This window comes from Kogia breviceps, chromosome 2, assembly GCF_026419965.1.
Source record: "Kogia breviceps isolate mKogBre1 chromosome 2, mKogBre1 haplotype 1, whole genome shotgun sequence".
Lineage (NCBI taxonomy): Eukaryota > Metazoa > Chordata > Mammalia > Artiodactyla > Physeteridae > Kogia > Kogia breviceps.
In genome coordinates this window covers 92,985,415-93,004,763 of record NC_081311.1, presented here as the reverse complement: position 1 = coordinate 93,004,763, position 19,349 = coordinate 92,985,415, and the positions used below count along the sequence as shown (strand labels likewise).

The 19,349-nt window shown below is 41.8% G+C and overlaps 1 protein-coding gene across 1 annotated transcript in view; it reads left to right on the top strand.

Moving 5' to 3' along the window:
• CNTNAP5 (contactin associated protein family member 5) overlaps nucleotides 1-19,349 on the top strand; it is an 857,380-nt gene that overhangs the window by 341,393 nt on the left and 496,638 nt on the right. The gene's annotated exons all lie outside the window — the stretch shown is intronic.

Sequence of the window (19,349 nt, the reverse complement as noted above, 5' to 3'; positions counted from 1 at the left end):
AAGGAGATATGACGTGTGGGATCCTGCATTGGATCCGGGAACAGAAAAGGGACAGTCATGGATGATCTAGTAAAATAAAAGCTAAGAATATAGTAGAGGTAACAGGATGACCCCGGTAGAATTTCTTGGTTTTGGTAAATCCTGTTGTGCTCGCGCAAGTTGCTCGTGTTAGGGGAATCTGGCTGAGCAGTACACAGATACTCTCTGTATTGTTTCTGCAATGCTTTGTAAGTTTAAAATTATTTCAAAATAAAAGTTTAGGAATAAAATAGATCAATCCAGACTAACACATTCTTATATATTTATGTAGATAAAATGAAAATATGCACTAAATAGTAACACTGATGAATTCATAAGATAAATTTTTCATAAGATATGAAACACCAAAGAAAGAAGAATAAAGTAGATAAGAGAAAATTGGTCTGCAGTTTAATGAACTGGGAGAGTTGGGTTGAAAAAATCTGATTTTAGGAGGAATAAGAGGAAAATACTGCCCTTAGTTTCAAACTAACCATACATGCCAGTGTGGAAAGGGAGGGATGCTGCCTATCACAAATTCAGGTGAGGTATGGGTGAGTGACAGCTGCCATTCATGTAACAAAATTGAGCTCTCTTTATTGGAAATCTATAATAAGGCATGTAAACTTTTCTTTTTAATATTATTCCCAAAGGCAAAAGTAGGAACAATAATAAAAGTTACTGGGAAGTAAATGCTGACTCAGAATAAGAAAAAAAAATGCTTGCAATGGTTATTTACAAGGCATTGCACCCCAGGTAAAAGGCAATGTTCGGAAACAGAGGGATGATCGCTGTGGAGCTGATCAGCTAAGGTTCTTCCCGCTAGGATAAGAGTTTTGCAGGATCCCTAAGGCTGGTCTAACCTGACATGCCAGGATGCTGTGATGCTGTGACTTTAGACTACAGCAAGTCCCCTGCATACAAATGAATTCTGTTCTGAGAGCACGTTCCTAAGTCCAATTTGTTCCTAAGTCCAATAAAGTAAGCCTAGGTACCCAACTAACACAGTCGGCTCTATAGTACTGCACTGTAATAGGTTTATATTACTTTTCACACAAATAATATGTAAAAAACAAACACAAAAAATAAAGAAAACATTTTTAATCTTACAGCACAGTACCTTGAAGAGTACAGTAGGACAGTACAACAGCTGGCATCCAGGGGCTGGCATCGCGTGAACAGGCAAGAAGAGTTACTGATTGGAGGAGGAGAGGAGGTGGAGATGGTAGAGCTGAAGGGTCGTCAGCAATAGGAGATGGAGGGCAGGCTGCAGTGTCACTCACGCCTGACGTGGATGGCACAGGTTCTGGTCCCTTGCTGGATTCATTCTGTCTACCCACTTGAAAAAACAATCCAGTCATGTCTGGGTAGTAGCTTTTTTCTTTTTATCATAGATGACACGATAGCACTGGATTGCGTTCTGAATGGTTGGTTGCAACCCTCGTGTACTGTTACATGATTGGGTCCTGTGCCTCAGAAACTAACAGTGCCTCCTCAAATAAAGAAAATTGCTTGCTGCCAGACATCCTGGGCTTGAAATAAAGATACTGTACTCTATACAGTTCTGTACAGTAAAGTACACAAAAGCACAACCACTTGTAGAGGATGCGTGCATGTGACAGTGTACGCCAGACACGTGAACTAACTTACGTGATTGGACACTCCAAGGCATGTTCGCATCTTTGAAAGTTCACAACTTGAAGGTTCGTATGTAGGGGACTTACCGTATGCACTTTGTGCCTGTGTGTGTGTGTGTAACACCAAGTTGAATGTGCAAGTGATATTATTATCCTAAAATATGGTCTTTGGAGAATGGTGGCAGTTTGTGGTTGCACAAATGCCTTTTTATTTGCATGTCATGCCATGTTAATATCCAATTTCTCCAATTTTTAGAAGAGATTTACTTTGGTGTGAGCTTCCACAAAGGGTTCAGATGGCCCAAGCTTTTCTTCTCTTAAACTTAAGAAAGTAACAAGAAATGAATGAGACTTCTTGGATGAGCCAGGCTTCACACCTCCAGAGAAGTGCTCGGGAAGGCACTACTGATTTATTTTCTTCACCTAATTTTCTGTGTTTAAATGGAAATACTAATACCTGTAAACAGGTTTCTCCCAGTGTCTGGGATGTTAGGCTGTGTCTTGTATTTGAATCAAAGTAAGATTTAGATATTATAGCATTCAAGTAACAAATGTGAGGGATTCAAATAAAAGTCCCTGGGGAGAAAGAAGCTGGGAAAATCTTTGCTAATAGTCCTAAAAAATGCAGCCTCAGAGACAGATACTACCAGCTGTCTCTGATAATGGGTTCGGCAAAACTCAAGCTCACCAGTCGGTAACCGAGGAGATGGTTATTTAAGTTATGAACCCCCTTTGCCACAAGAAATAATTATTTGCTCTAGTAGAAGGGTTTATTCCTCAAACAAGTTCTCTTCCCATGTATTTAAAGGTGAGTGTATAGGGCTTCCCTGGTGGCACAGTGGTTGAGAGTCCGCCTGCCGATGCAGGGGATACGGGTTCGTGCTCCGGTCCGGGAGGATCCCACATGCCGCGGAGCGGCTGGGCCCGTGAGCCGTGGCCGCTAGGCCTGTGCGTCCGGAGCCTGCGCTCTGCAACGGGAGCGGCCGCAGCGGTGAGAGGCCCACGTACCACAAAAAAAAAAAATAAATAAAGGTGAGTGTATGAGTCACTCTTTCCTTTAGAGGAAGAATTAGGATTATAGTATGTGTAGAAACTAAGGGATTGCAGAGGAAAATCGTATTAGAAGCCACCGATAATCTCTGCCAACAAAAATAAGTATAATGCATCTAGAGAAGAATAATGCAAGTCACTGGGGAAAAAAAAAATTATTTTGGAAAATTTTATGGTTAAAGAGAATGTAGTAGCTACAAGTTAAACTTGTTTCTTAGTTCCAGGAAATATAGGAGTTTCTGAGCTAAATTTGAGCATGATGTTGATAGGAAAACTTTCATCCCCACCTTATGTGCAAATCTTAAGTACTGTTTTGATTCAAGTGAGGCTTTTGGTTGAGTCAGTAGTCAGCCAGCCTTTGGTTCCGTGCTCTTTGCCACACGAGATTCTAGAAGCCGATGTTAATTCCTGAGAATTTAGTTTTGGGATTTCTACTCCTTTTGTACTCGTTTTGGCACCATCACATGCCATATGCTCGCAAGATTTTGTAAATGGGGGCTGATACTTATCTAGAATATTTATTAGATAGTCTGAGAAGACTGAACTGGTCTAGGTACATATAGCCATAAAAAAACTGTTTACTCTTTTAAATTAAGGACTTCATGAGGACAAGAAAAAGACAGAAAGGCTGAACTCACTCTATGGAAGAAACCACATATAATACATTTACACACACACAAACTATATATAATATATTTTAAACATACATAAAATGGAAGTGGTTATTTTTAGTATTTTTGCATGTTTTTTTTTACCAGCTATTTCTCTACATATACAAGCATAATCATATACATGTCAAAAAATGCGTATTTTTAAAAATGTTCCTATCACCACATGTACGTTTACCTTATTTTTATTTTTTTGCGGTACGCGGGCCTCTCACTGTTGCGGCCTCTCCCGTTGCGGAGCACAGGCTCCGGACGTGCAGGCTCAGCGGCCACGGCTCACGGGCCCAGCCGCTCTGCGGCACGTGGGATCCTCCCGGACCGGGACACGAACCCGTGTCCCCTGCATCGGCAGGTGGACTCCCAACCACTGCGCCACCAGGGAAGCCCTGCCTTATTTTTTTTCAATAGCTGCTTAAAATTCCATTATATGGTCTCACCACTATTTTATTCCTTTTTGGCCAATCAGCTTGATGTCCAGTAGGTTTTCATATTTCAAACATAGTACAGTCCTTACAAATTTATCTTGGTACACTTATGTGAGAATAACTACAGGGTCATTTACTTTCCTGGGAGTGGAACTGTTAAGGCACAGTGTGTAGGCATTTATACATCTATTATTCTTGGACGTTGTTTTGTGCTGATGTATTGCTGACCTCAGTTATTACTAACATTTGTGGATGTTTGTTAGTCTTTGTTTACATCTTGGTAGAAGGAAGTAATGTTCCTTCTCAGAATGCCGGGGAACATGCTCGCTTTGCATATGAATTATCTTGCAGAGGAGGCTTGATTCCTCCAATGCCCTGTGAAAACTTGCTACTGCTAATTTGTGAGATCCAGCAGCACAGTTGTGCTGATTTCCCTGAGAAGTCTACACCAGGGACAGTGTCCTGCATCTAGCCCTAGGATTCTGCTCCTGGAGGTGGTATATACAGCTTCTTAAGAGGAGTCTATCCTGAAAATGGATCCAGGGTTGGGCAGAAATGTAGGTGACAGAATGTATCAATGTTAGGACCTAATGACAGTGACAGCAGATGGTCAGGGGCTACAATGTGAATACATTGTTCCTCATACTTTGGTTGTGAAAACTCCTTTCCTTGAGATTATACATAAACCAGAATTGCAATTAAGACCTGGGTTAGCATCTTTGTTTGTCTTGTGCTTGTTTTATGGTTTTTCTTAAAATTGGTTTTCCGTCATTCTAAATACAATTCATTTGCCTTGTATATCCAGAACCTTTATCCTGTTTATGGATGCATTATGGGAATTATTGCAGATTTTATATCCATTGTAATATTTGAAGATATTATTCCAGGTACTGCTAACTGTAGTTTGTGGAGACTGGTCATATGGCAAGCACTGCATTTGGTGTACCACCTCATTTAATCTTGAAAGCAATCTCGTAGGGTGAGAAAGCTGAGGGTCCAAGAAATAAGGAAATCTGCCAGAGTTGGTACATGGCAGAGCTAAGGCTCAAAGTCAGGTTTCTCTTCCTGCAATGCTCACACTTTTTCACTGTACTGACCAATTGGTATTGAATTTGTCTTTGGGCATATTGGGGAGTATAAGATCCCCATACTATGGCAGAAAGGAAGACAGATAATTGCTATATTCCTCCGAAAGCATAGATCCTAGACTTCAGTTCATTTCCATCTTCATCAAATAAGCATATTCCTTATAGGATTTGACATACATATGTTGTATTTTAACACTTAGTTATGAATGTTGTACTGCTCACTGTTTTCCTCACATTGGCTTTATATCATCTCTTTGCAAATTTGTGGTAAAGTCTGTACCAAATAATTTTTTTCCCCTTTCCTTTGAGCTGACAGCCAGTCAGTAACACAAATACTCTTTGGGAACTGATGAGTGCAAGGCACTGTCATGGACTGTGGGGATAGAACAGCTATCAAACCAGAGTCTGGGTCTTTGCAAAATTCATGTTCCGCTGGAAAGAAAAAAGAAAACAAATACCCCCCCCACACACACCCAAAAAAGAGAAGATTTTAGATAATGATATGCATCAGACAAAAAAGGAAAACACTGATCAATGTGCTAGAAAATGGAGTGAGTGATATTTTACTGGGGAAGGGAGGGCTGGAATCTCTTCAGACACTGGCACTTGAGCTGATACTTAATTGTTCAAAACAGGAGGCCAAGAGGGAGAAAGTGGATCTGGCAAAAGTGAGCGCTAACCAGAAGGAACCTGAAGGGTGGAGAATAGGTGTGTTTAGGGATGGTTGGGAGTCTGACGTAGCTGGGTGGCTGGAGACAAGTGCACATGGTGGAGAGAATGACCGGAGAACAGGGTAGCCGCAAATCACGCATGGGTCTTGAACTTGGTAAAAACGGGGTGGTGGGGGGGCAGGGGGAGGTTTGAACTTCATGCCAGTCGGCAAAGGCTGCCCACACAATGTTTTCCATGGGAGAGGAGCATGATTTGTTTCACCTTTTAGGACAATTATACCCACTTTAGGACAATGAACAGCAGGCAGAACAAAAGGGAAGGAAGGGAGACCATTTAGAAAGTCTTGGCTGTAGCTCAAGACAGAAATGATCATGGCTCAGACACGAATGCAACAGTGTAATAATTAAAGTGATCATATTTGACAGAGCCCATGAGAAAGGCTGATTGATTCTCTTTGGTGGGTGAGGGCAAGATAGCAATAGGATGGCCCCCAGTGTGACCCACCTGGGTCCTTGCACAAATTTCTTTAATCAATAGAAATTGATAAGAGGCCAGAGAAGAAATTCAGGCCAGGCTTTATCATGACCCACAGCTGCAGCAGCAGGGAGCGAAAACAAGTTAACAGGTTCCCTTGCTCCCTCCCTGAGGGTAGGGGTTGGGCGGCTCCCTTAAAAGGGGTGAGGGTGGGGGCAGATCAGCGGGTCAGGCCGGAGGAGTGGCCTAGGAGGTCTGTCTTCCTCTTTGGTGGTGTTGGGTGCAGGGTTTACGCACCATACCCTGCTTCTGCTCCTGGCACCTCAGAAGCGGCAGTTGTATCTAATTGTATCTCATTGTTTACGATTTGCCCCAGCTGCACATGCACGCAGTTATTTTTAGTCCCTTATAGCTTCTTTGTATCTGTTGCTGGAGGAGACTTTGTCCAGATGCAAGCACTGCTGCAAAGGGTTCCAGGTCCCAGCCTGCCTAACCAAGACTGAGTATCTTGAGGGAATCTTCACACGGTGGTGCCATTACTGAGATGAGTAAGTATTGAGCAAGAGATGCTTTGTCAGGAGGTGGGACCATGGGGAAGGAAGGTTTTGTTTCAGCTCTAAAAAGTTTGAGCCACCTCTTAGCCCAGGACATGTGGAGCAGGAAGGACCTGAAAGGAGTTTTGCTAAAAGTTTAAGACATACAGACGTGGGAATCGCTGAGCATATCACTGAGAGTTCCAGTCTGGGTTTGAGTGAGAGCATCTAGAAAAAGATCCCCCTCTAGGTGATGAAGAGAATGGAACTCAGGTTGATAGAGCCCCGGGGCTCCCAACAATTACAAAACAGGAATGTCACAACCAGGGGGCAAACTATAAAGACAGACAGTGAAGGATTAGGAAAACAAGGAGGAGGGGTTGGTACTGAGGAAGCGACAAAGCCGAGAAACAGAGACTCAGGGCAGTTAGCAACAACGGGAAACGGAATCCAGTTTTATTGTTTGCTTTGTTTGTTAGTTGTTTTGTAAGATTGTTCCTGAATTAAGTGTATGGACCCTGTCCTGGTGAGGCTCTCTGCCTCCACCGAGGAGCGTTCTTTTTCTGTTTGCGTTTGAGTAGGTGAATAAGGAAACTAAAGCTGAAATCGACACAGCACAAGCTTTATTCAGTGGCCAAAGAATGGAGAAGCGAGAACAAAGTTCACAGATCAACTTCTCCCCCAGGTGGGGGGAGGGATTTAATTTTAACGAGTAAAGGGAGGATAGAGGCTAATGCATTAGTCTACTGGGGGAGGGGCAGAGCTTTTTAGAGGGAATGAGGTGCCACCCTCTTTTTATCCTTCTTTGTTCCTTAATGTCTGGCCGTGGCTGCCTGCCGGGAGGTTATCATTTGATATGCTAATGTAGGAAATCAGCACATAATGAGGCTCAGCCTCCGTTGGAAATCAGATTTGTTGCCATCTTGGTCCCAGCTGTTTCCATCTGTTTTTCTTTTTTAAAGATATTTGTGTTGTGAACCATTTTTAAAGTCTTTATTGAATTTGTTACAATATTGCTTCTGTTTTATGTTTTGGTTTTTTGGCCGCAAGGCATGTGAGATTTTAGGTCCCGGACCAGGGATCGAACCTGCACCCCCTGCATTGGACGGGGGAGTCTTAACCACTGGACCGTCAGGGAAGTCCTTGTTTTGTTTTTGTTTTTGTATTTTTTCCGCGTGTGTGTAGCTTCCTTTCTTATCTCTGGACCCTTTAACTTAAAGATTTAGGTTCACTCCTGCTAAAAGTTGGGGGGTTGGCAGGTTTGAAGCAAAGACCTGGAGCAGCTCTGGCAAAGAGATGAGGGTTATTAAGGCATGTTTGCATGCCCAAGTGAAGGATCCAAGAAAAAGAGAAAACTGATACTAAAAGGGAACTGATACTGCCCAAAGCAAGAATGGTTACGATACGCCATAAAAGGGCTTAGGTTGCGTTAGCGTGGACTCCGGCTCGGCTGCTGCACTGGAAGCAGGTAGCACGTGTGTGGATTCAGACAGGGGAGTGGCTTGGGGGGCGGAAGGATGAGCTTGCTCTTATCTGCTTCTGTTGTGTTCTAAAAATATGAAGTCATCAGCTACATGTGGGAGTGAGGGGGAGTACTGGTGATTTGAGGGGGGAGAATATTGCAGAAAATTATCTTCTTGGAGAGTGGGGGAGTGCATTTACCTAGGGAAGCAGAACGGGGTGGTTTTACAAATCTGAAATACAGGTTTGCGTTTCAGTTCCTTCCCTTCTGTAGCTTCACGGTCTTGTAAAAACTGCTTAAATCCTTTAACCTAGATTCGCCATCAGTACAACTGAAATAACGATAGAGGACCTTTGCTTAAACACCCTGAGATGTCAGACACCTTCGTATATACTCTCTGATTTAATCTGTAAAATGAGGATAATGACACCTACTAGAAGAGAGATTATTTGGAGGATACATACATTTATATTTATTTGTATATGTAGATTTACATTTGAAAGAACATTCTAAAGTGTAAAAACTAAGCACTTAAAATACTTTCCTGCCAGTTTTTCTTACCCACAAATCCTAAGTCAAACTATTCAGTGCTTGATTGATGCTAAGGATTCCTTCTGGTTTAATTCTTACAGCTGAAGTTTGAAAATTGAGCCTGCATGTTTTTTTTAAAGCAAAACAAGATATTTAACATAGGAAAAACTGTCCTTTTTCTTTCCCTTTAAAGAGTTCCCAACATTCTTCAGATTCTGGCATTTTCTTGAGATGAAATTAAGTATGTATTTTGAAATGCCACGTTTTCAAATAGACCAGAGTTACACCAGCTTTAAGCTGTTCCCTTTGCTCTGCTGTCTTCTGCACATATGCCTTCATTTAAGTTCCAGGCATCCGAGCCTTAGGTCCCGCACTCCGATCCCAAGGATCACAATGGCCCTGTGTGTGTGTGTTTCCATGTCACCTTCCTTTCAAAGGAGTTTAAAACACTTGGTAGAGTAATCATAACAGTTCCCCGGAGCCTACTATCTGCATTCCTATTACCTTGATTTATTGTACAATCCCGTCCCCATCCTGAAGCAAATGTTAGTATTGGATCTGTGTACAGGGTAACTGAGGTCTTGAAAGTTTACAGGCGTGGCTATGCAATTTGCTTGTAATGTCCTCTTCCTAACTCTCCAGCTTCAAGCAGTCTTTTGAGGCCCATTTCAGACTTTCTGCACCAGGAAACCTTCCCTCATCACCGCAGTAATGACTGATTCTGCACCCTAACAATGGACAGCACTGTCTTGACAGCCACATAGGCTGGTTCCTGTAGTCCAGGGGTGTCAATGTGATGTGGTAGAATGGAAAAAACATATCAGAACAAAATGTGAGCTTCATGTAAAACCCCACCATTTGCTAGCTGTTATTTAAAATCTCCGAGCCTCCATTTCCTTATTTGTAAATATTGCAGTACTGTAATGAAGGTCAAGACTAATTCATGCCAAGTGATTTACTGGCACATTCTCTACCTTGCTTGAACTCAATGAATTATAACTCATGAGTTATAATCACCATATCTCTTATTTTCTAATAGCTTCATGTAAATATGCTTATTTCTCTTTGATAATAAGGTCCTGCAGGATATGATGGATTCACATTCTTCTGCTGGACTTAGCTCACTTACCTTCATGCCCCCTCACATTTTGTAATCAATGCAGCCAAGCTACAAATTTCCCTCTAGCTAATGCTTTAGCTTGGAAGTGGTGTCTTTTACTTGTTCAGCTCTAAGCATATGATAATTACTCTTATTAGTGCCCCTTTAATCCATGGTTTATTAGTAGTGGGTTCTTGAGTTTCCAGAATTATACTTTTTAAAGTTATTATTTTGTTTTGTATCTTATTGTATTTACTTGTGATCAAAGAACATATGTCATATGTGGTTAATTGTTTGGAATTTATGGAGGTCTCTTTTGTGACATCATGTATGATAAATCTTTATAGACATTCCAAGTGTGCCTGAGAAGAATGAGTATTCTTGGCTATATGAAGATTACACAGTCACATTGCATTAATTTTACCGATGTATAAAACTTAGCACTTTGTCTCCCTTCTCTTTCTTATATGGAAATATATATATTTATGTATCGCTGTAGTGGGGAAATTGTAAGTTTTTTTGAGTTCTTTCGGAGAGTTTGTTTTAACATCTGATGTCAGATAAAGAGAGAAGAGGTAAACTTTGGGCATGCAGGAAGGGAGATGACATTTACTGAGTAATTATTATGTACAAGGACCTTTATATATGTTGCATCTTAATCGTCACTTGGGAAAGGCACATTATCTTCATTTTAAAGGTGAGGAAACAGATTTAGAAAAGGGAAGTAAGTTTCAATCCAAGTCCATCTAAATCTAAAACCTATATCCTTCCAGTGATTAAGTAGACAAACACATAGACATGTTAAATAAGCTGTGGATTTGTCTTGTTCTTCCTCTGTGATTTAGTTCCCTCAGTCTTACAAGCTACAAGGAAAAAGGAGCAGGATGCTCTCAGGGGCAAAGTCGCCCTCACCGTGCTTTTCTGTTCACTCCACTTTGCCTGTCTTTCCCACCTGTGGCTCCACTTCTGACAGGTGACCTTGCAGACAGCCTGAAGAATCCAGAAAAAAGAGAGGGATGCCACATGGACTCAAACAGGGGCCACATGCTTCACGGCTTGAGAATTTCCACAGAAGCAGCTGGTCCTTAGCAGATGATTAGAGGTCACTTTGCAAATGGCAGGAATTCAGCCCTTGAGCAAGAGGTCCCCACCATACCTCACTTTTTGTTGTAAAGCACATTTCATTTGAACGTGAATTGAAGATATAAATTAGTTTTGCACATGTGCAGGGAAAGTCCAGCTTGAGAATCAGGGAAAAGAAAAAAAGACGTGTTGGTAGATGAGGATGCTTATTGTGTTTGTTTTCTCCACAGAGGCATTGATGGAGAGGAAAAAGCATCATTGGTATCAACATTATGTAACTAGTGAACGATTCCTTCACACATTTTGCCAGCCACCGCGCTAAACACTTTGCATGCATCATTTCACTTTACACCTATTTCACTTTTCACTTTACACTTAACATCATTTCACTTTACACCTATATCAGTCCTGAGAGCTAAGTACTTATTATCACTGGAACCCAAGCTCAAACTAGGCCCCCGTGCCACTCATCCATCACTGCTGTGCTCTATGTATTGAAGGAAATAAGTGTGCAATTAATGACTACCTCCCCCATAAGACTGTATCCTCTGTGGGGACAGGGTCTGTGTCTTCCTTTTTCCTTTCCATAACTCGATTTTTAGTACCTTTCACAATGCTTGCCATGTGAATAGGCACTCCAAGGTATTTTTTTGGGTAAATGAATCTGCTTTTACAGTAGCTGCTTAAGTAATACGTGGCAGAATCAGAATACAATTCCAGGCCCACCTGAGCATCTTAAGTGTTACATTAAAGAAATCTGTGCTTCCTTCTTGACTGAGAACAATTCCAGACAAGTGAAGTATCCCTTTCCCAAGAAGTGAGAAGGGTCCTTGTTACTGAACCAAACTTGGGTCTACTCGCCCATGTGCAGTAAAGCCAATCTACTGACACCGGGTTGTGGTGAAGGAAAGTGCAGCATTTACTGCAGGGCACCAAGCAAGGAGAATGGGCAGCTCAGGCTTAAAAGACCTAAACTCCCCGATAGCTTTCAGCGAAGAGGTTTTAAAGGCATTGGGAGGGAGGGGCCGCAGGGTGTGTGATCAGCTTGCACATGATTCTCAGATGGGTTGGCATCAAGGTGAAGGTTCAAGCATCATCAGCCTTCTGGTTTCAACTGGTCTAGGGTTTGTGTTCTTGCAGTCAGCAGTTTCCATCTGGCAGGGGTCTGCTTCCTATAAAAACAACTTAGGAGTGTGTGTCAGGCCTTTATCAGTATCCCTCAGGGAACTGGGAGTTCAGTGACTCTGCATGTGTCTGATTTATAGTCAAAATTGTTACCAGTTTCCTGGCCCAACAGCTATTCTTTTTTTCTACATCTTCACATTCCTAACCATTAACTTTTTTTTTTTTTAATTTATTTTTGGCTGCGTTGGGGCTTTGCTGCTGCTCATGGGCTTTCTCTAGTCGCGTCAAGTGGGGGCGACTCTTTGTTGAGGTGAGTAGGCTTGTCATTGCGGTGGCTTCTCTTGTTAATGGAGCATGGGCTCTAGGTGCCTGGGCTTCAGTAGTTGTGGTGCACGGGCTCAGTAACTGTGGCTCGCGGGCTCCAGAGTGTAGGCTCAGTAGTTGTGGTGCATGGGCTTAGTTGCTTCATGGCACGTGGGATCCTCCCGGACCAGGGCTCAAACCCGTGTCCCCTGCATTGGCAGGCGGATTCTTAACCACTGTGCTACCAGGGAAGCCCCCCTAACCATTAACTCTTGAGTCAGCCTTTTGAGACTCAGCGGAGACCTGGGAGACTAAAGCAAAAAGGACTTGTATATGGTTTCATCCTCCGAGCGCTCTAACTCTGGAGTGGATGGGGGTACAGTACCCTCCCCAATCTTCCCCCCCTTTTTTTTTTCTGGCTGTGCCACTCAGCTTGCGGGATCGTAGTTCCCCAACCAGGCATAGAACCTGGGCCCGCAGCAGTGAAAGTGCCAAGTCCTTACCACTGGGCCACCAGGGAATTCCCTTCACTTCTTTCTCTATCTTGCTCAGTGACAGTGTGTTCTATTGTCCCCGTTTCCTTCCTTTGGACTGTGGAGTCCTACGGAGTACATCCCCCACCAGTATCTCCATAGTGAGGAGCATGTGTGTTGAATGAGTGAATGAGTGAGTGAGTGAATGAGTCAGCTGCCTGTGGTCAATGCACCAGGATATGTAGTCAGTTGACTTTGAGCATTGATCCATATTTCTTGTGGCAGTGATGGATGGAGCTAAGATATCCTCTCTCACCGAGTCTGCTGGAACCAAATGCCTGCATTTGTGTGGTAGCTGCTAAGAATTACCTAAGGCTGAAGATTGCTGTTGTTTACATTTGTTTTCTATTGTGTGAAGGTCATTGGCCATAAAGGAATGGAAATCCATGACCCTAATAGCCTTGCAATACAGGTTCCCTCTACCTGAAGTACTAACCTTGCTTGAAACACAGAATCAGACTCTTCCCATTGTAAGTGACCTTGGCAATGGTCCAACCCAGTTCTTACCCTCTGCCAGAATCCACTCTCCACTAACATCCCTGTAGAGACTTGACAGCTTACAGGTGATATTGCTACCCCATCATGCAGTCTCTTCCATTCTTCAGCATTACTACTGGTAACTTCTTCCAATTTGTGGTCCTTCTGTGGTTTATACATCTTCCTTTTTTTCTTTTTTTTTAATTTTTATTTTATATTGGACTATAGTTGATTTACAATACTGTGTTAGTTTCAGGTGTCCTGCAAAGTGATTCAGTTATACATATACATATATCTATTCTTTTTCAAATTCTTTACCCATTAAGGTTATTACAGAATATTGAGTAGAGTTCTCTGTGTATAGAGTAGGTCCTTGTTGGTTATCTATTTTAAATTCAATAACTATCTGATGGTCATTTTAATCTCCTTTTCACCACCCCCTGCCCCACACTTTGTGTGTTTCTCTCAATATAACATGCTTCACTGGCTTCTGTTTTCCTCACCTCATTTCTGAATATCTTCCAAGTCTTGTACCCACTCTGATCATACCCTATAGATGCTCCACCCAAATGTACCAGCTCTCCCCACCCACATACCCCAGCTGTGGCCTGATGAGTGCAGAGCCACCAGGGATGTCACCCTTCCACTGGGGACAGCAGAGCCAAGCATTGGCTGTGTGGCCTCCTCTGTCCAACTGCTGATTTTCTTAGAATCCACTATTTTTAATGAAGGTTTTTTTTTTTTTTTTTCCCTTTTTAAAAAATCTCTGAGTTTGTACTCTGAGATCAAAACAAGTAGAATGGAGACCAATGTTGTGTTCAGTCCACAGCCCACCTGCCCCCTCAATCTTAATCAGTCTTTCCTGGAAAACAAAGGCTGAGGCCAAAGCTATTTTTGAGGAATGGATTTCCAGAGACGCAAGAGTGAAGGAAAGGGGAGGGGCGGAGGGGAGAATGTCTTTACAAAGGCTTGGGCTGCCAAGCTGGCCAGATCTCTTCAAAGTCTTTGTAGGAGAATTAGGAAGCTATAGCCCATTCTAATTGCGCTCAGAGGACTAAGGGGATCCATTGATCCATAAACTCTCCCCATCATTGATCAGTTCGCTGCTCCAAGGCTTAACTCCTCACATTTTCAATTGAGCATTTGTGAGCATGGATGGAATCCCAAGGAAACATGGCTCCAGGGTTGGGCTTGAGTCAGCGTGCCCTCGGGCTGTGCTGGGAGGGCTGGGGCTGAGAGAGCAGCTAGCTGCTGCAGAGGAATCCTGTTCCAAAGCAGCCAGGGACCCTGGGAGCAGCACACAGCCCTGCAGGGACCACTCCAGCGTGAAATGCAACCTATCATACCTCAGGGGGGTTACGTCCTCCCCATGTTTAGAAAAAAGCCTTGTCTTTTAAGAAGCCCAGGGAGCCAGCCTCAGCTCAAGCATCAGTTCCCTGGGAAGGCATTCCCTGAGCCAGAGCATCTATATACCCCCATTCCTTACCCTTCATAACCATGCATTCATTTGTGTGAGTGTTAGATTAATACCTGTCCCTGGCCTGACTTCAGGCTCCTGGCCCAGGGCTCATTTTTGTGCTTACCATGATCCCCAGTGCCTCACAGAATGTCTGGCACACAGAGGGGCTCAAGGTTCATTCATTCCCAAACCAAAGGGGCTGAACTACCTCCATGGGACCTAAGAGACGATAAAAGCCCAGGGACGTGGCGCAGTGGTTAAGAATCCACCTGCCAATGCAGGGGACACGGGTTCGATCCCTGGTCCAGGAAGATTCCACATGCCGCGGAGCAACTAAGCCCGTGCATCACAGCTACTGAGCCTGCGCTCTAGAGCCCACAAGCCACAACTATTGAGCCTGCGAGCCTGGAGCCCATGCTCTGCAACAAGAGAAGCCACTGCAGTGAAGCCTGCACATCACAAGGAAGAGTAGCCCCGCTCTCTGTGGTTAGAGAGAGCCCGTGGGCAGCAACGAAGACACAACGCAGCCAAAAATAAATAAATAGATTAATTAATTTAAAATATGTAATATAAAAGCCCATATTTCCCGCTTTTTCAAAACCTCAATTCAGTAGAGCCAAACCCAACAAACTCAGTATGGCCAAATGAAAGGAAACAGAGCTAGAAACAACGAGCCAATGAATAAAATCATTTTCTGTGCTGTCATGGTTAGGCACAGATAAGAAATGCAAGCAGAGAGTTTAAAAATCTAATAAAATGTTTTGCCTTAAAAAATATGTTGCTACAGTTTGGGAGAAACAATTGTCTGCTGGAAATAGTAATATAATTCACAGTCCTCCTTTTCAGATCCCATTCAGAAATTAAATTCTGCAAGTTTTTTTTTTAAAGAATGTTGATTGTTTACCAGTAATAAGCACACAACTCCTACCATCTTTTTAACTCATTTGACACTTTTTACATTGTCCCTGGTATGGTTCATTAGCCCATAGGTTATGTCTCTTGCCTTCTGAAATATGTTTTTGCTTCTATGTTTTTCAAACCAGGACTAGTTTTGTTTTTGACAGGCAAAAGGAACACATATAATTAACAAATTAATTATTCACATAATGGAGCTTCTGGGATCAGTTGCTTTGGGACAAGAAACAAGGCATTCCTAAGTTTCCCAGAGAATATATAGGCAAACAGATGCAAAGAAGCATCTGTATCCCCTTGTTTACAATAAAATATCAAAGCAACAACAACAACAAAAACATTGCTTGGTTACAGAAGCAAAGGTCAGCCCCAGACTCTCCTCCAGAGATATAACTGCCTCAAAGACATAACTAAACATATCGAAGGGAGAGGAATTTTGTTCAGTCTTTCTATTGACAACCATGTGTTAGATCCTCTCCTTGGCTCTGGATAATCCAGCTGCTCACCCAGTCAACTCCTAAATCCTTGTCTGCCTTCATCTATCTTGCATCTCTCTCTCTCTCTCTCTCTCTCTCTCTCTCTCTCTCTCTCTCTCTCTCTCTCTCTCTCTCTCGCCTCCCCCCATCCATCCATCTTTCTACGTATCTATCTATGCATCTATCTGTCCGTCTATCTATCCATCTGTATCTATCTATCATCTCTCTGTTTACCTATCTAGCTATCATCATTTTAGCTTCTATTTGCACCCTCTGATTTACCTTTCACCTGTTTACCTACCTTGGTAGCTCACCCTGATGAGTGAATTCTGACTTTCTACATTTGGTTACATTTGTTCCCATGATGCAGAAAAGTTCAACATTCGGCATAGGATTCTCTACTGAAAAGCCAGGGTGGGGGGCGGCCCTCATCCCACTTCACTTCCTTGACCACACCTGTTGGCCCCAATCATCTCATGAGGAAAAAGACCATGGAAGACATAACCAGGGGTGAACATAATAAAAGATGCAAATGCAGAATATAGTTCGAGCCCCTAACTGAGTACACTGAAACACCTGGGAAAAACTCGTTTCTCTAGCAGCTAAGGCAATTATGGCAACATATTGGTCTGTGTACTGTTCCCCTCTACTAATAGAAATACACATTCAGCTTTGTAGTAAATTAATTGTTTTTCCTACGATCGAAAGAAGGACTTATAGAAGGATTATTTGGTCAAACTCATATATAAGGACATTGAATATCATCATAGACAGTATATTAATTTTACATGAGATGCATAAATGGTATGACAGAGATGCAGCTTAACATTATTTTTTGCACAAGATAAGAAAAGCATAAAGGCAGAGGACTGAAATTGAGACAATTCTATAAAGGTATTTCTGCCAGAGAGATAACAAATATTTGTGCTAGACATCAGTTCAGTGAACTGTGGGTTCTCATATTATTCTTTGTTGCCCACTAGAAATGTTAAATTTTGAAGCCAAACCAGCATGGGTTTAAATTCTGAGCCTACAAATTATCAGAAGTGTGCCTTGGCTAAGTTATTTGAATCCTGTGGGTCTAGGTCTTCTTTTAGAGATGGGTGTGAAAAAAAATCTATCTCACAGAAACTGTTTAGGGAATTAACTGAAATAATCTAGTGTGTGAAAAAAAATACCTACTACATAATAGATGCACAATATTTGTTAAGAAGAAAGTATAAGGTGTAAGATGGGTTCTACTTAAGGTAGTTTAAAATTTAAGCTGTTAACAATTTAGTTGTGTTAACAAGAATAGAACACATAGAAAGATTGAAACTGAAAGGAGACACAATTTGATCATTAAAACGGATGGAATTGATAAAGTCATCTTGTTGAGTTCAACTTATTGACCTACTTACATCATTTTGTACCTGGTGTAACTCAGGCAATATGAACCAAAAAAAGTAGCCTCTTTACTCATTGCCCTCAGCAAATTGCCACTTGAACTGGGCAAATGGTTTTTTGGCAATCCGCTTCAGTGCTTTTTTATTGTAATCTGAGTTTTTTGTTTTAGCTCTTGTGTAGAAAATCCAGAGTGACTGCCTCGGTAATACAGAGTACTTGCTGTTCTCACCAAAAAAAAAAAAAAAAAAAAAGGCAAGGTGAGGCCAGGCACCAGGAAAGGAAGGGGGAAAAGGCAAGGAACAAGTAATCAAACTTTGCTTAAAGGGAGAAAGGTGCAGCTGCATAGCACAGGGAGATCAGCTCCTGCTTCATGACCACCTAGAGAGGTGGGATAGGGAGGGTGTGAAGGAGGGAGACATAAGAGGGAAGAGATATGTGGACATATGTATACTGATATATGTATACATATGTATAACTGATTCACTTTGTTATAAAGCAGAAACTAACACCATTGTAAAGCAATTATACTCCAATAAAGATGTTAAAAAAATGTGGGGGGAAAGGTGAGGGAAAACATGAATCTGGATGACAGACACAAAGCGAAGTGACTTCTTTCATCTCTGCTTTGTGCCCAGAAAATGTAAATTAAGGCATTAAGATATTTCTCATGGGAACCTTTTAAAGGGCCAGTTAGCATTTACTATACACCAAGATTGCTTACTGTGAAGAAATGTTAGCAGGAATGAAGAACTATAAAAGCTGACAAGGAAAAGTCAAATAATCCAAACAGGATAAAATGGTATATACTCAACAATTACCCTTGATGATTGGAAAAAAATAAATAAAAAGGGCTTTGATTGCTTTTAAAAGGAAAACAGTTAAAAAACCGCTAATCCTTTAAGCCAGTTGTCTTTACAAGTCTCTTGGAATGGGTTTGTTAAATGAAATCTCTAAATAGCTCAGTTAAGTAAGTTCACAGAACCAAAATCTCTTTAATGGAGATAAGAGCTTTAATGTATTTTGACAGCCACACTGGAAATTAAGGATGAGATTATATCATAAAGAAGTAAAGCCATATTGAGATGTATTCATCCAATCCTGCCATCTCTCTAAAAATCCCCAGCTCCTGTTCTGAATAATTTGTTCAGATAGGTTTCCTAAGTATAATATTTGAATAACTCTGACTTTTGATTTGTCTGTTTTTGTTCTTTGCCAAAAGAGAGACTGAAAGAAAGAAAGAGAGTGAGCAGAGAGGGGAAAGGAGGAAGCAAAGAGGAAGGAAGGGAGAAAAACAAACCATGCTTTGGCCAGTTCGTTTGTTTGTTGGTCAGTTTGTTTTGACAATTGAAGTCTCAGGTTATCTGAGGAATTATGAAGAAACACATTTCATCTAGCACTGTTCAGAATTCCTTAAATGTATTCTGGGATGTACAGACTACATAGATTGACCTCAGAGCACTCATAAAAGTTGTTCGGCTTTTTAGTTTCCTTTGTAACCAATTTCCAAATATTAGCTATTTTATTTTACTTTACTTTTATTTTACTTTACTATTTTATTTTATTTTACTTTTTAATTTTATTTTATTTGTATTTTTTCTCCTCATCATTTAATTTAGGCATAGAAATGGGAGCATTTCATTAAGTGAGCATAGTTTTGGTTAGATTTGAATCCATGACTATTTACCATCGGATATTGTGTGGTGAAGTGTGGAAACTGTGTAATGTGGTGTCCCCAAGCTCTCTGGTCTTCAGGTGTCACACGTCCTTTAATTCCCAAGTGGCATTGGTCAAGCCCCCATTTTGCATGACTGCTCTGGCCTCTAAAGTTTTCTGAGATGCTAAGGAATTCTTCCTTGTTCTTCAAATCCATCTTGGCTGTTACTCTTTATCTCAGCCAGGAGGACTCATGGCCTTTTGCTGTATCAGGATCTACTTCTT